Here is a 14,433-nt window from a genome sequence, read left to right as displayed (position 1 = left end):
CCTGCTGTAAGCTCCAGGAGGATTGGCTACATCAGGGGTGTGTGGCCTAATATGCAAAGGAGGTCCTGCTAGAATTCCTTACAGGGCTCTTCGTACAGGGCCTGCTGTAAGCTCTAGGAGGATTGGCTACATCAGAGGGGTGTGGCCAAATATGCAAAGGAGGTCTCGCTAGAATTCCTTACAGGGCTCTTCGTACAGGGCCCACTGTAAGCTCCAGGAGGATTGGCTACATCAGAGGGGTGTGGCCAAATATGCAAAGGAGTTCTTGCAACAAAAAAAGTCCTGGCTAACACTACATCATTTCCAAATTAAGACTCTTAAGTCCCTGGAGCACAGGAATCGCTCTTGTTTTGCTTAAACACTAAATGTCTAAAATGTATATATGGGAAGTTACTGGCAGGCATTTACATGGAAGCAGGCTGTAAATGGGCTTAAGTAAATACATCAATTCAGTGACCATTAAATAAGTGAAGATTAGACGGCATCGGGGAGGTGTGGAGCCTGCTATGTTCTTGCAAGGAGAGGTTGTTCTCAGAAATAATAACCTGGAACCCCTTGAATCTTGATTGTCTACATAAGCTCCTTTGTTAGAGTTTCTCTTTCTCTCTCTCTGATCCTGAAAGCCCTGACATCTCCCCAGGTTGCAAATATTTGTCGCTATGCCTTTCACGCTGGTTCAAATCAAAGCAATCCAGCACCCTCTTGCTTAAAAAAAGGGGAAAACAGGCGGAATCGGCGCTTCTCTCCTCCTACCCCGAGTAACAGCCTAAATAGAAAAAGCTTACAATAGCCAAACATAAAAATACAAAATCAATCCTGTTTATGGGAACTAAAAAGCACCAACTACCGAGATGAATTACCTCTAAGTACTTCCTGCAATACCTATCTGAAGGAGAGAAATGAATGCCTAATGGTCTCCAGGCTTGGATGTGGGGGGACACGATGAATAGCACAATTTGCAATTGAGATGACAGACAGTTGGAGATGACATCCGCCATCTCCAGAGAAGACAGGTGCATATAAATGCTTGCCTTTTTTTTTTTTAGCACTCTCAGCCTACCAACCCGTTCACTGGGTTTGCCAGCCTCCAGGTGTAGGTTTGGAAAATACCTGGAGACTTTAGGGGGGGGGTGGAGCCTGGGGAGAGATCTCAGCGGGATATAATGCAGGGTTGGCCAAACTTGCTTAACGTAAGAGCCACAGAGCCACGGAGAATATATGTCAGATGTTTGAAAGCTGTAAGACAGGGAGGGAGGGAGGAAATGGGAGGAGGAAGGAGAGGTGAAAGAAAGCAGTTTTAAATGTATTCTCCAAGCCGGCAGCTAGCTTGGCTTGGAGAACTGATTTAAAGAGATAAATGCCACCCCTGATATAATGCCATAGAGCAGGGGTGGCCAACGGTAGCTCTCCAGATTTTTTTGCCTACAACTCCCATCAGTCCCAGCCATTGGCCATGCTGGCTGGGGCTGATGGGAGCTGTAGGCAAAAAACTTCTGGAGAGCTACCGTTGGCCACCCCTGCCATAGAGTCCACCCTCCAAAGCAGCCATTTTCTCCAGCGGACCTGATCTTGGTCGTCTAGAGCAGCGGTCCCCAACCTTTTTGGCACCGGGGACTGGTTTTGTGGAAGAAAATTTTTCCATGGACCGGGGGTGGGGGGTGAGGTGGATGGTTTTGAGATGTTACAATTCTGCACTATTTCTATTAGTTTTGTGTGGTGGTTAAGTGTGCAGAGGCTTATCTGGAATAACCAGGTTTGATTCCCCACTCCTCCACCTGTAGCTGCTGGAATGACCTTGGGTCAGCCATAGCTCTTGTAGGAGTTGTCCTTGAAAGGGCAGCTTCTGGGAGAGCTCTGTCAGCCCCACCCACCTCACAGGGTATCTGTTGTGGGAGGGGAAGGTAAAGGAGATTGTGAGCTGCTCTGAGACTGACATTCGGAGCGGAGGGCAGGATATAAACCAATGTCTTCTCCTTATTAGTGTTATTATTACTACGTTGTAATATATAATGAAACAGTGATACAACTCATGGCCTAGTTACTAACAGGCCACGGCCTGGGGGTTGGGGACCCCCCCGGTCTAGAGACCTATAATAGTGGGAGATCACCAGGTGGTACCCGGAGGTTGTCAGTGGCACCTAGAGGTTACCAATGGCTTTTAAGAGAGTAAAGCTAGTTCAGAGAGTTCATCCACCTTTTGTGATTAGAGTCAAAGTATATCAACATTAAAAGGGAGAGCTCAATAGTGCCAGTACAAGAAAGCTGTTTGCATAACTGAAACTAGACAGCATGCTATATTAATCCGAAAAGTTTTTGCAGCCAGAACACTGGCTGTTGTGAGTCTTATATTAGCACATGGCACACACAAGTTCTCCCAAATAAGTAATAAAAATGCCCAGGAGCATCTCATGTGATTGTTTCCGGGCATTGTTTGCACTCGACTGACGGCCAAGTGTATCCCTCTTATCATTTCACTTTTGGTAAAGCAGCTCTAAGAAGTCCCATCAAAATCTTTCCCTGGCATTCCCTTCACAGATAGGCCTCCCACCAACCCTTCCAATGGTCCTTAGCATAAAGATTTTGTTTTCTTTCCCTTTTTAAAAGAAAGAACCATATTTGTTTCAGCCTTTTTGACCCTGTGGGCAGCTTTGGAATTCTGACACAGCATGGTGGGCACTGCCACAAAATGGCTTCCCCAGGAGGTGCAGCCAGCCATAAAATGGCTGAAGCAGCTTACTTTCAGTCACACAGTCGGTTCAGTCAGCTCTTAAGAAGAAGAAGAAGATGATGATGATGATGATGATGATGATATTGGATTTCTATCCCGCCCTATACTCTGAATCTCAGAGTGGTCACAATCTCCTCTACCTTCCCCTCCTCCCCACAGTAGACACCCTGTGAAGTAGGTGGGGCTGAGGGAGCTTTTACAGCAGCTGCCCTTTCAAGGACAACTCCTGCGATAACTATGGCTGACCCAAGGCCATTGCAGCAGCTGCAAGTGGAGGAGTGGGGAATCAAACCCTGTTCTCCCAGATAAGAGTCCGCTCACTTAACCACTACGCCAAACTGGCTCTCAAGTAAGTGGCAACAGTTTATTCAAGAAGAAACAGGCAACTCAATTCTACATATACACTGTATATACTGGAATGGGGTAGGAAAGTCACAGAAGAGAACAATTTAGATGTTTATATACCACCATGCCACTTACATCTTCTCCCCCCCTCCTCCATTTTATCCTAACCACCATCTTGTGAGGTCAGTTAGGCTGAAGAGTATGTGACTGGCCAGAGTAGGGTTTCCAGGCCAAACCTGGCAACCAGGAGAAAGGTTGGGGGGAGGATATGGGGAGCACAATGTCAGCAGCACCGCTTCAAAGGGAAACCAGTTTTACCATAGAGTTTCTGGTGATTCCTAGAGCTACCCAATGTCACTTCCAGGGTTTTCCTGGGAGTGATGTAGCACTGTCATTCCCACCGCATTTTTCTTTTTTTAATTGTGAAATATCTGACTCAAGCCATGATGTCCGTAGGGTAGCTGACAGTAAGACAAATCCCCCTTTGCAGTGTGCTAATTTGTATAATATAACAGGTTCTTTGCATTGATGAGGTGAGATGGTAGCGAAATCTTAGCTCTTTATTGATTTCAGCATAGTAACCGGTTAAGCTACAAGACTGAGAAAATGGCCAACGGGGCCTGAATGATATACAACTCTGGGTTCCTGCGCATGCACGGTATTGGGCCATTCAAACCGGCTGGATCCCTGTGATTGGTCCCGGGCAGCAGGTATTTGGATTCTGCTACCCATTGTTCCCAGTTCCCCAAGCTCAGTCATTATAGCTCTAATGAACCAGGCCAGTACCCCCAACAATAGTCCACAGGTAACCCTTAGTCCCCATACATAACAATTTGTTTGTATTCTTTTCTCACTGCTAGGACAGCAATTCTATCAACAAAACATCACGTTTTTATGTAGTGGCAAATGGCGGAACAGGGGCCACACTTTGGGCTTGTAGCAACACACAGGCACAAACCCATGCTGAGAATCTCATTCAACCAACCCAATCGTCCTTGGCTATGAGACTGCAGCGGGCATAGCAATCGTCCCTTTCGAGAGGTAACTACCCATGAAAAACCTACCACTACAAAGGTCTAAACATAGCCTCTCTCTTTTTCTTTCCGCTCTGCGATTTGTTAAAAAAAAAAAAATTAAACAATAAATAAAATCATTCTAAAAGAAGCTTGAAAGGACGCAGCATTCGCTTGAGAGTTTGGGATGGAGAAGCTGCCATTCGCTGGCTCTGTCTTTGTCTGAATCTTTGTCCTTGATTCCAAGGCTTCTTTATCGCCAAGGACCCCTGAACCAAAAAAGCTGTGCAGAACTTTTCAGAGCCGCGCGTTTTCTTGAGATCTGTTCGAATTAATAGAATTCATTTCTCAATGCGCCACAATCAGCATTGTATTGCTACTTCAAACGCGAGTCCTACTTAACTCGTTCTGGACGGCTTCAGATGTCAGGGCCGCGACAGTTCTCTAAACCTCCTGAAGAATTTACTGTGCTGTTGCAAGCAGTTCTCTCCTTTTTTAATTCTCTTTCTTTCATACCATGCCTTAAAAAAAAAAAAAAAAAGAAGGGAGAAGGATTCAGATCTCATTTCTGCCTCAAAGAGAATCGTACAGTTTTGTACACTGTAGGCAATTTACCTTGTTTGCTGTAAGCTGCTGGAAACTGCTAAAGGCAAAAAAAAGGGGGTTGTGGAACCATGCGTGTATTAGGCGAAAAATTGATCGTATAAGCACCACATAAGAGAAGCCATGTTGGATCATAGAATTATAGAGTTGGAAGGGACCTTCAGGGTCATCTAGTCCAATCCCCTGCACAATGCAGGAAATTCACAAATATCACCCCCCCCCCCCAAAAAAATCCACAGGATCCACATTGCTGTCAGATGGCCATCCAGCCTCTGTTTTAAAACCTCCAAAGGAAAGCCCACCACCTCCCAAGGAAGCCTGTTCCACTGAGGAACCGCTCTGTCAGGCCAATGGCCCATCCAGTGCAACACTCTGTCACACAGTGGCCACAAAACAGGTGCCATCTGAAGGTCCACCAGTGGGGCCAGGACACTAGAAGCCCTCCCACTGTTGCACCCACCACCACCCAAGCACCAAGAATACAGAGCATCACTTGTCCCAGACAGAGGGTTCCATCAACACCCTGTGGCTAATAGCCATTGATGGACTTCTGCTCCATATGTTGATCCAATCCACTCATGAAGCCATCTACTGTATGCTTGTAGCCACCACCACCTCCTCCGGCAGTGAATTCCATGTTTTAATCACTGTTTGGGTGAAGAAATACTTTCTTTTATCCATTCTAACCCGACTGCTCAGCAATTTCATTGAGTGTCCACGATTCTTGTACTGTGAGAAAGGGAGAAAAGTACTTCTTTCCCAACTTTAGTCCGCTGATTTTGAAACATCATAATTCATTGCCTATTTGCTTCTGGGTTCAATGTAACAGGCTGGTGTTACTGAGTCCCTTCCTGGTCTTGGATTTTGTACCTGAACTATCATGATTTGGGACACCATTTGTGCTCATTTGTTCAGTATATACTTTGGTGCCCTCACAGAGACCTGAATGTTCCTTCAAGACTTGAGTCTGTGTTGAACTAGGATCTGGGAAACTCAATCCAGTCTGGTGTAGCAGTTAAGAGTAGCAGACTCTAATCTGGAGAACAGGGTTTGATTCCCCAATCCTCATCAAATAATAGAATTGGAAGGTACCTCCAGAGTCATCTAGTCCAACCTAGTCCTCCTCCATATCAAGCCATCTGGCTGGCTTTGGGGCAGCCACAGCTCTCTCAGGGCTCTCTTAGCCCCACCTACCTCACAGGGTGCCCGTTATGGGAAGGGAAGGAGATTGTAACCTGCTCTAAGACTCCGTTGGGTAGTGAAGACCAAAGTATAAAAACGAAGACTTCTTTTTCCACTCTGCCTTCGAAGCTTACTAAGTAACCTTGGGCCAGTCTCTCTCTCACACACACACGCGCAACCTAACTTATCTCACAAAGTTGTCATGAGGAAATAACAGAGGAGAGGAGAACAACATAAGATGCTTTTAGATCCTCATCAGCAAAATGGAAGAGGAGAAATCAAGTAAATCATTTCTTAAGGATTGGTCTGTTCGAAGGCGCATTTTACTGTAAAAAGTCTGGAGGACTGCTTTTTTGTTTACCTCTTTCCTCTTTATTTGTTCTTTAGAAGCAGACCAAGGCCAGTACATTCTATCAGGAAAACAGGGTGTGTGACACAAAGGTGGATGAAGGCCCTCTCGGGTTGAGTGCGCAGTTGGTTCCTCATTCAAAATTTCTCTCAATTTGTGCTCACCACCTCTCAAATCCCATCCATTTAGGCAGCTGCTTGTACTGGAAGTAAGTTTAGGCCCAGATTTTTCTCTCTTTCTCCATTTGGACAAAACAAGGCCACTTCATCGTTCATTCCTTCTAAACATTTTACAAACCATAACGCTTTGGGGGCCTGTTTTGAGCCCTAAACGCCACCAAGCTCTCCGGGTCAAGCTAACCCTGCTTAAAATGAATACATAAAAGCAGCCACAACTACCTTTGACATGCTTTAAATAAAACAGCTAAAATGGGGGAGGAATAATAATGCATAACTACCTTACGGAGGCGTACCCGAGGGGATTAAACGTTGGTAAAGTGCATTTTGTCTCTGAATAGAAGCAATTAGAAGCACAGGAAAGCTACTTGGCGGTTAATGCAACCATTTAAAGCGGCACAGCCGGCCTCCGTAGAAGGCAGGCCCCCACATGGCCTCCCCCTCCAAGGGATCACTCCCCGAAGCCTCCTTTGCCAAAAGAACTACTCCAACCTAACAAAGGCTGCACAATGTTCCATGTCCTACAGGACCACCTCCTGTGTTTGTAACACCAAGTCGCCAGAGGCGGCCCTTGCCAGAACCACCCAACCGGCTGTCACAAACACAAAACAAAAAAGATTTCAAACACGGAAATCAATCGTCCCGAAACTGAAGGAGAATTTTATTCATTAAGTGGGCCGGTTCAGAGAGGCTCAACTCTCAAGTCTTTTCTTCACGTACAGCTAATTACCTGCCACTCCACTGACAGCTAGTTTTTGGCCTGCATTATTCCAACCTGGAGCTAATTAGAGGTACAGAAAGCTGGGTTTCTCGCTCTCATTTTTGGGGAGGGTGGGGAAGGAGGGGGGTAAATCCCTCTCCTACCAGGCCCATTAGCCTGAGTGAAAGAGAAATTATGACGCCCTCGCCTTAGACTCCTTTCCCTCCCCACCCCACCCCAATATGAACCAGAACATGATTTCCTTCTAAAGAGGTGGTGGGCGAGAGAACCGACCTTCAGAGAACTTTTACCAAAGAATAATTGCTACCGGGGAACAAAGGGAAATTCAAGTGCCCCAAAGACCTCGGCAAGAAACCACTTCGACTCAGAGGGCAGAAACGCTATACGGCCAACACTGATTAAAGAAGAACAAAGGGTGCCTAAGCTCTACGGCGTGATGTGTTGATCGCATTCCCAGATTGACCGTTTTTGCTGGTGCTAGGAGGTAGGACTTTTGCAAAACTTTTCATTTCAAAAAGCACTCTGGATATTGTACACATGTCAAATCAGAAGTCGTTGGCTCTTCAAGGTACCCATTAACGAGAAGCATGCCATTCTCTCGAAGGCTTGTGAGGACAACTTACATGCCTCCACTTTCTGTATCCCTCCCCTGTTTTTTCCCCGTTGAGTGACAAAAAGTCAGATTCTATTTTTTTTAAAAAAAAAAGCCGTGCATTTCAGCACTCCAAGAGCTTAAGGAAGTAGAAAACAACATAAAGCACCTAGACCTTTTATCAACACTCTGGTTTTATTTGCGCATGGGTCTTACGAGGAGAAACTACCGAAGCAAAGTAGAGCCCCTTCTCTTACTAAAACTAGTAGGTTGCCGCTAAACCCACGTCACGACTCAGGGGGGGTGTTACCAATTGCTGCCATCACTCTGGGTTAAGGGTCCCCCCCTTGAGAAGATCCGAAGTATTCTCCCAAGCCCTTCAGGCCTCCTTTAGCTTAGGCCATATAATAGCAGAAAAATCAATACTGTGTACAAGAAAGAAATATATAACAAACATTTATAGAGTGTGTCGATTAACAGAACATTCTGAGATACCAAACTGTACAGTAAAAAACCTCTCTCTTACACAGGGGGTGGTTCCACTACAGAAAAGGGAAGTCCTTCTGTTCATGAAGTCCACATTCCAAAAGAAAAAAAACAAAAAGTCTTAACACTTATCTAAACGTTCTGTGTGGAATCCAACACTCCTCTTGAATAATGAGGCTCCAAAGGAAAGTAGAAATTCTGAAGAAGTATTCCCACGTGTCTGTCAGCTTCAGATCATGTTTTGCATTCAAAATGCTTCTTCAGGAGACCTTAATGTTCCGTAATTTTTACAATTTGACCTCAAGTAGAAAAATCTTATTGCATTTTCAATAGGCACAAGCTCAATCACTTTAGGTCATATAATAGGCGTGAGGATAGCGTTGTCAATCCCCAGGTGGGGGCAAGGGATCCCCCGGATTAGAGATCCTCCCCTCGCTTCAGGGTCAGAAAACAAGGGGGAGGGAAATGTCTGCTGGGCACTCATTATTCCCTATGGAGACTGATTCCCATAGGGAATAATGGAGAATTGATCTGCGGGTATCGGGCTCGGGGGGGGGAGCTGGTTTTTGAGGCAAATGCACCAAATTTTCAGCATAGCATCCAATGCCTTTCTTCAAAAGACCCTCCAAGTTTCAAAAAGAGTGGACAAGGGGGTCCAAATCTATGAGCCCCAAAAGAAGGTGCCCCTATCCTTCATTATTTCCAATGGAGGGAAGGCATTTTAAAAGTGTGCCGTCCCTTTAAATGTGATGGCCAGAACTCCCTTTGGAGTTCAATTAGGCTTGTCACAACCTTTATCCTGGCTCCACCCCCAAAGTCTCTTGGCTTCACCCCCAAAGCCCCCAGATATTTCTTGAATTGGACTTGGCAACCCTACGTGAGGAGGATTGGGCAGAGTGAACCACCAAAGGAAAACAAAAGGCTTATATAAAAGTTCAGTTCAGTGCAATATAAAAGTGTTATGTCCTGAAACATAAACTGATGTACCGCAGGGCGATCGCTACAGAGGCGACCCACGGGTCCCTGGATGTAGCTCGCTAGATGCCCCACCCATCAAGATCTGTGGCGGGAAGTTTGAATGGTCGGGATTGGACTGGTCAGCAGGGGGCGGACAACCATAGTCGGCGCTACTCCCACACGGGGAAACCGGCAGCCCCAGTGACCGCTCCTACTCCACAAGTAACTCCAAAGAGGTCGACCAGGGAACACAAGGCCCCCGCTTACTTGCAAGACTATGTGTGCTGAACTAGGGGGGGGGGAGGAGTGTTATGTCTTGAAACATAAGCTGATGTACCGCAGGGCGATCGCTACAGAGGCGACCCACGGGTCCCCGGATGTAGCTCGCTAGACGCCCCGCCCATCAAGATCTGTGGCGGGAAGTTTGACTGGTCGGGATTGGACTGGTCAGACTGGGGGGCAGTTCCGGGGAATGTATATAAGCGGGACCCGGCCCGCATGTTCGCTCTCTTGCAATGTACCACTGAATAAAGCATGTTGCCTTCAAACCGTCTCGCAACTCAGTATATTACAATAAACAAACAAGGTGCATTAACCAGTAAAAGGGGTGAAGGGAAAATAAACAAATGCCCTAACGTGTCTGGACTTCCTGTCCCTGGACTGTCTCAGTCAGACCTGGGTCTGCTCACCCTTTAAGGGCAAGAGTCTCTTCCCTGTAGTAGCCCTTCCTCGGCTCTGCCTCGGAAAAGAACCAAGTCTTCCCCCTCCCAGGCCTTTTATTGAAGCCCTCCTCTTTCTCTGATTAGCCCAAAATGGCGCTAAAACCTTACAGTGCTTCTGAGAGTTGCAGGCCCTTCCCACTACTACAACTCAGGCCTTCCTGGGCCTACAGGCCTCTAAAGCACAGCCCAGATCATGACACCACAGTAAAGACTGTAGCGGACGCATCTGGGAAAATCCCACTGGATTTCTGTTTGTGCTCTCAGAGATGGTACACCTGGCCTGTTATCATTTCAGAGGACAGGTAGAGGAATCTTACAAAGGAATGGTTCCCCCATATTTTTGTGGGGGAGTTTTCGATAGCTTCTTGGTTATATTAAACTGCAAACATCTGGGTATTTTAGGAACACGTCTTACGGTTCCTTTTCAAGATACCTCTGTAACGTTCAAACAAGCATCGATTAAAACGTTAGAAAACTGGGTTTTTCTTCTATCAAAGCTTTTGAAGGGGGGAAAGGCCATCATATGTCAATTATCTGCACCTACTCTGGATGAGTTTTAACCAGGTTCTATTTGGATCAAGACCAATGTTCCCTCTAAGGAAGTAGAAAACAGCAAAAAGCACCTAGGCCTTTTATCAACCCTCGGGCTTTATTTGCTCATGAGCAAAAATTCTACTTTGTGAGCTACTGGTATTAAAGTTGTGAGCTACTGCATAAATTATTGTGCTCTGGGGCCATTTTTCCTGAGCTAAGTCTAAAATGTGTGAGCTGGAGGCTAAAATTCTGTGAGCTAGCTCACGCTAACTCAGCTTAAAGGGAACACTGATCAAGACAGAAGCAGTTTTGGATTGTTTGATCCTAGTTAACAGATGGATTCAGGCAAGGGTCATTTTGTGGAAACAGAGATGCTGGAGATCATTAGCACAACTCATTTGCGTAACTCATTTACACATGTCACACACCACTGACATCATCAGAAGGTGGACTAAATTATATCAGCTCAGCATCTACCTTAACATGCTTCTTGAATTATAATTGCCATCATAAAACCTTACTCTCATCATACTTTTTAAATTACTTTCTCCTATGTGGCCACAGTGGGAGGATGAAGATTTCCACCTGCCTGATTTATATGTTTTGGTTATTTCCCCATTTTTTGTGTGTGTGGGGGATATATTAGAAAGTTTGTCAAATCTTAAAAGTTCAACGAAATTCTCACAGGGGGGTTGGGTTGAAGAATGGAGCCCAGAAGCGAATTTTCGGGGGGGGGGGGGTGTTAAGAAAAAAAGTATAATAAAATGCAGAGGTTCTGGAGCCATGCTCCTGTGAGCTCCTGCCTAAAATGGGGCCTAGATTAAGGGCATGTCACAGATAGGGTTGCCAATTCCCAGGTGGGGGCAGGAGATCCCCTGGTTTGCAGGCCCTCCCCCAGCTTCAGGGTCATCAGAAAGTGGTGGGGGGGGAGGGGAAATGTCTGCTGGGCACTTCATTATTCCCCATGGAGATGGATTTCCATAGATCATGGAGAATTGATCTGTGAGTATCTGGGGCTCTGGAAGGGCTGTTTTTTGAGGTAGAAGCGCCGAATTTTCAGCATAGCATCTGGTGCCTCTTCCTAAAACACCCTCCAAGTTTCAAAATTGGACTAGGGGGTCCAATTCTATAAGTCCCCCCAAAAGGTGCCCCTAGTCTTCATTATTTCCAAATTGAGAGAAGGCATTGAAAAGGTGTGTGATCCCTTTAGATGTGATGGCCAGAACTCCCTTTGGAGTTCAATTCTGCTTGTCACAGCCTTGCTCCTGGCTCCACCCCCAAAGTCCTGAGATATTTCTTGAACTGGACTTGGCAACCCTAGTCACAGAGGATTTGCGTGTCCTGTAGGACAGGGGTGGCCAATTGTAGCTCTCCAGATGTTTTTTGCCTATAACTCCCATCAGCCCCAGCCAGCATGGCCAATGGCTGGGGCCGATGGGAGTTGTAGGCAAAATACATCTGGAGAGCTACTGTTGGCCACCTCTGCTGTAGGAGATAAATGTTGCGGCAAGAAGAAGTTAACAGAATAAACGTGTTCCTCTCAAACTGGAGCAAAAGGGCAGGTTTGGCAACGACTCTATTAATGCTACCAAAGCCACAGTTCTGACTCACTTTCCCAGTTAGAGACATCTCTGTCAAGGGACAGTATATTAGCAAGCAGTGTAGGGTGTCTACACCTGACCACATAAGGTTACTCACTTCTTCAACGGACGCTAAAGAGTTTCAGTATGGATGGTGTGGTGGAACATACACATGAAGCTGCTTTATATTGAACCAGACTGTGGAGAAATGCCTTGCCTCCTGGAGAGGTGGCAACCAGGCTTTAAAAGTTTGTCTCCAAGCTCAGAGACAAGCAGGAAGGGGGGGGCGGGATTTAGCCCCTGGCAGCATCTGGGCTCCCTCTTAACAGATGCTAATGGAGCTACCCGAAGAAACAATGGGCACATCCTCCTCCTCCAGAAAGTGGAGGGCTGTTACGTATTGCATATCGCTGGGTTATTATTGCCTGAGCTTGAGACAGGCACTCCTTGCAAACCAGGATCCTGAAGCCTGGAAGAACTGGCCAATCAGGATGCTAGGCATGTAACAACTTGTAACAAAGAGATGCAAATGAAGGATTCTGGAGTGAGCCAATCAGGATGCTAGGCATGTAACAACTTGTAACCAAGAGATGCAAATGAAGGATTCTGGAGTGAGCCAATAGGAGTAACTGTTGCCTGCTAGGGGTCTATGGTTAACCACGGCCAGAGCGTATATAATGAGGGAAGTGACTGTGATGTTTGTGACTGTTTCCTCTTGCAATAAAATGTTCTTGGTTAATTCAGAGCTGGCTGAGTTCACTTTACAATAAGGGTATTGAGCTAGACCAGCCCCAGAGACTATCTCCAGGAATAAGCTGGAGATTTCCCAGAATGCATGGGGTTTCCCCAGAGGAGAGGTTTTCCCAAAGGAGGCTTCCTGGGGACAACAGGAAAAGAAGCCTAAACCTTGGGGGATCAGGTGACAAGGGGTAGAGAGTGATACAACAGGGGGATCAAAGGATTAATAAAAGTGCTTGCTCCATGCTCTCTCTCGGTCTTGGAGCTGAACTTGGAAGAGAAAACTGCTATGCTCCAGCCAGGAACCAGCAGCCATATTTGACCATGTGGCTGGATGCAGGAAGCCAGAAGCAATGAGGTATCCTTAGAACATTTCATAACTTATTCAACTTAGATGTGCCTGCTCTGCTTAAACATTTGGTAGGGCAAGTTTTAAACCAGGGACAGACGGATGCACTTAAATCCAATTTTTTTATTTGGTTCAGATTGCTAATTGTGTGCATTTATGTTTATAACCTTTTTTCTTTTGTTCATTTTACTATTTTATGCTGGCAATAAAGTTCTGTACCACATAGTTCCCCAATTGCCTTGGACCACACTGTTTAAGAGGGGAGCCTTGGGAAAGGGGTGCCAATCCTCCAGTGGTCTCCTGAAGAGGGACTTTGGTCTCTATGGCATTCAGGTGTTGGGTAACAGAGGACCTTGAGGCCAGGCCTCAGAACTGGAAAGGGGGGGGGGGCGGGTTGAGGGTCCTGTTCCTCTCCATCCAGACCCATAAATTGAGCAGGTGGCGGCAGCGCATTTTAGTGGCAGGAAGTGGAATTTTGTTGTTGTTGTGGTTCAGTTGCACAGTCGAGTCTGACTCTTTGCAACCCGAAGGACATCACCTACCAACAAAAGTCCACATAGTTTAAGCGATGGTATTCCCAGTAGTAATGTATGGCTGTGAGAGCTGGGCCGAGCACAGAATAGATGCTTTTGATATGTGGTGCTGGAGAAGAATCTTGAAAGACCCTTGGACTGCAAGAAGATCTAACCAGTCAGTCCTAAGGGAAATCAACCCTGACTGTTCCCTGGAAGGTCAGATGCTGAAGCTGAAGCTCCAATACTTTGGCCACCAAATGAGAAGGGAGCACTCCCTGGAGCAGATCCTGATGCTGGGAAAGACAAAAGAAGGGGACGGCAAAAGATGAGATGGCTGGACAGCGTTACTGATATCATTAACACAAATTTGAGCAGACTTTGGAGGATGGTGGAAGACAGGAGGGCCTGGCGTGACTTGGTCCATGAGGTCGCAAAGAGTCGACCTAGCGCCCTCCAAAAGGGGCATAAGGCCATGAGGGAACTGATGGGACTGGGTCTGAAAGTCAAATCGAACTGGTGCCGGTTCCCTGTGGGAACCCCTTCGTGCATATGTGAACGTAATAGCCCTTGCTGGAACAGACCAGTGGCCTATCTAGTCTAGCACCCTGCTTCACACAGCAGCCAACCAGTTGCCCTGGACGGCTCACCAGCAGGGCACAGAAGCCAAGGCATTCCCCTGAAGTTGCCTCCTCAAATTGATATCGAGGCTCACTGCCACTAGCTGTGGAGGTTCCCTTGGGTCTTCCTGGCTAGCAACCCCTGACGGATCTCTCCTCCATGAGCCTCATTTCCTTTTAAAACTATGTCCCTGGCCGCCTCTACAGCTACTGGCAGTGAGTCTCA

Source organism: Heteronotia binoei, chromosome 8 (assembly GCF_032191835.1).
Source record: "Heteronotia binoei isolate CCM8104 ecotype False Entrance Well chromosome 8, APGP_CSIRO_Hbin_v1, whole genome shotgun sequence".
NCBI lineage: Eukaryota > Metazoa > Chordata > Lepidosauria > Squamata > Gekkonidae > Heteronotia > Heteronotia binoei.
The sequence above is the reverse complement of the archived record's forward strand: the minus strand, read 5'-3'. Positions refer to the sequence as shown.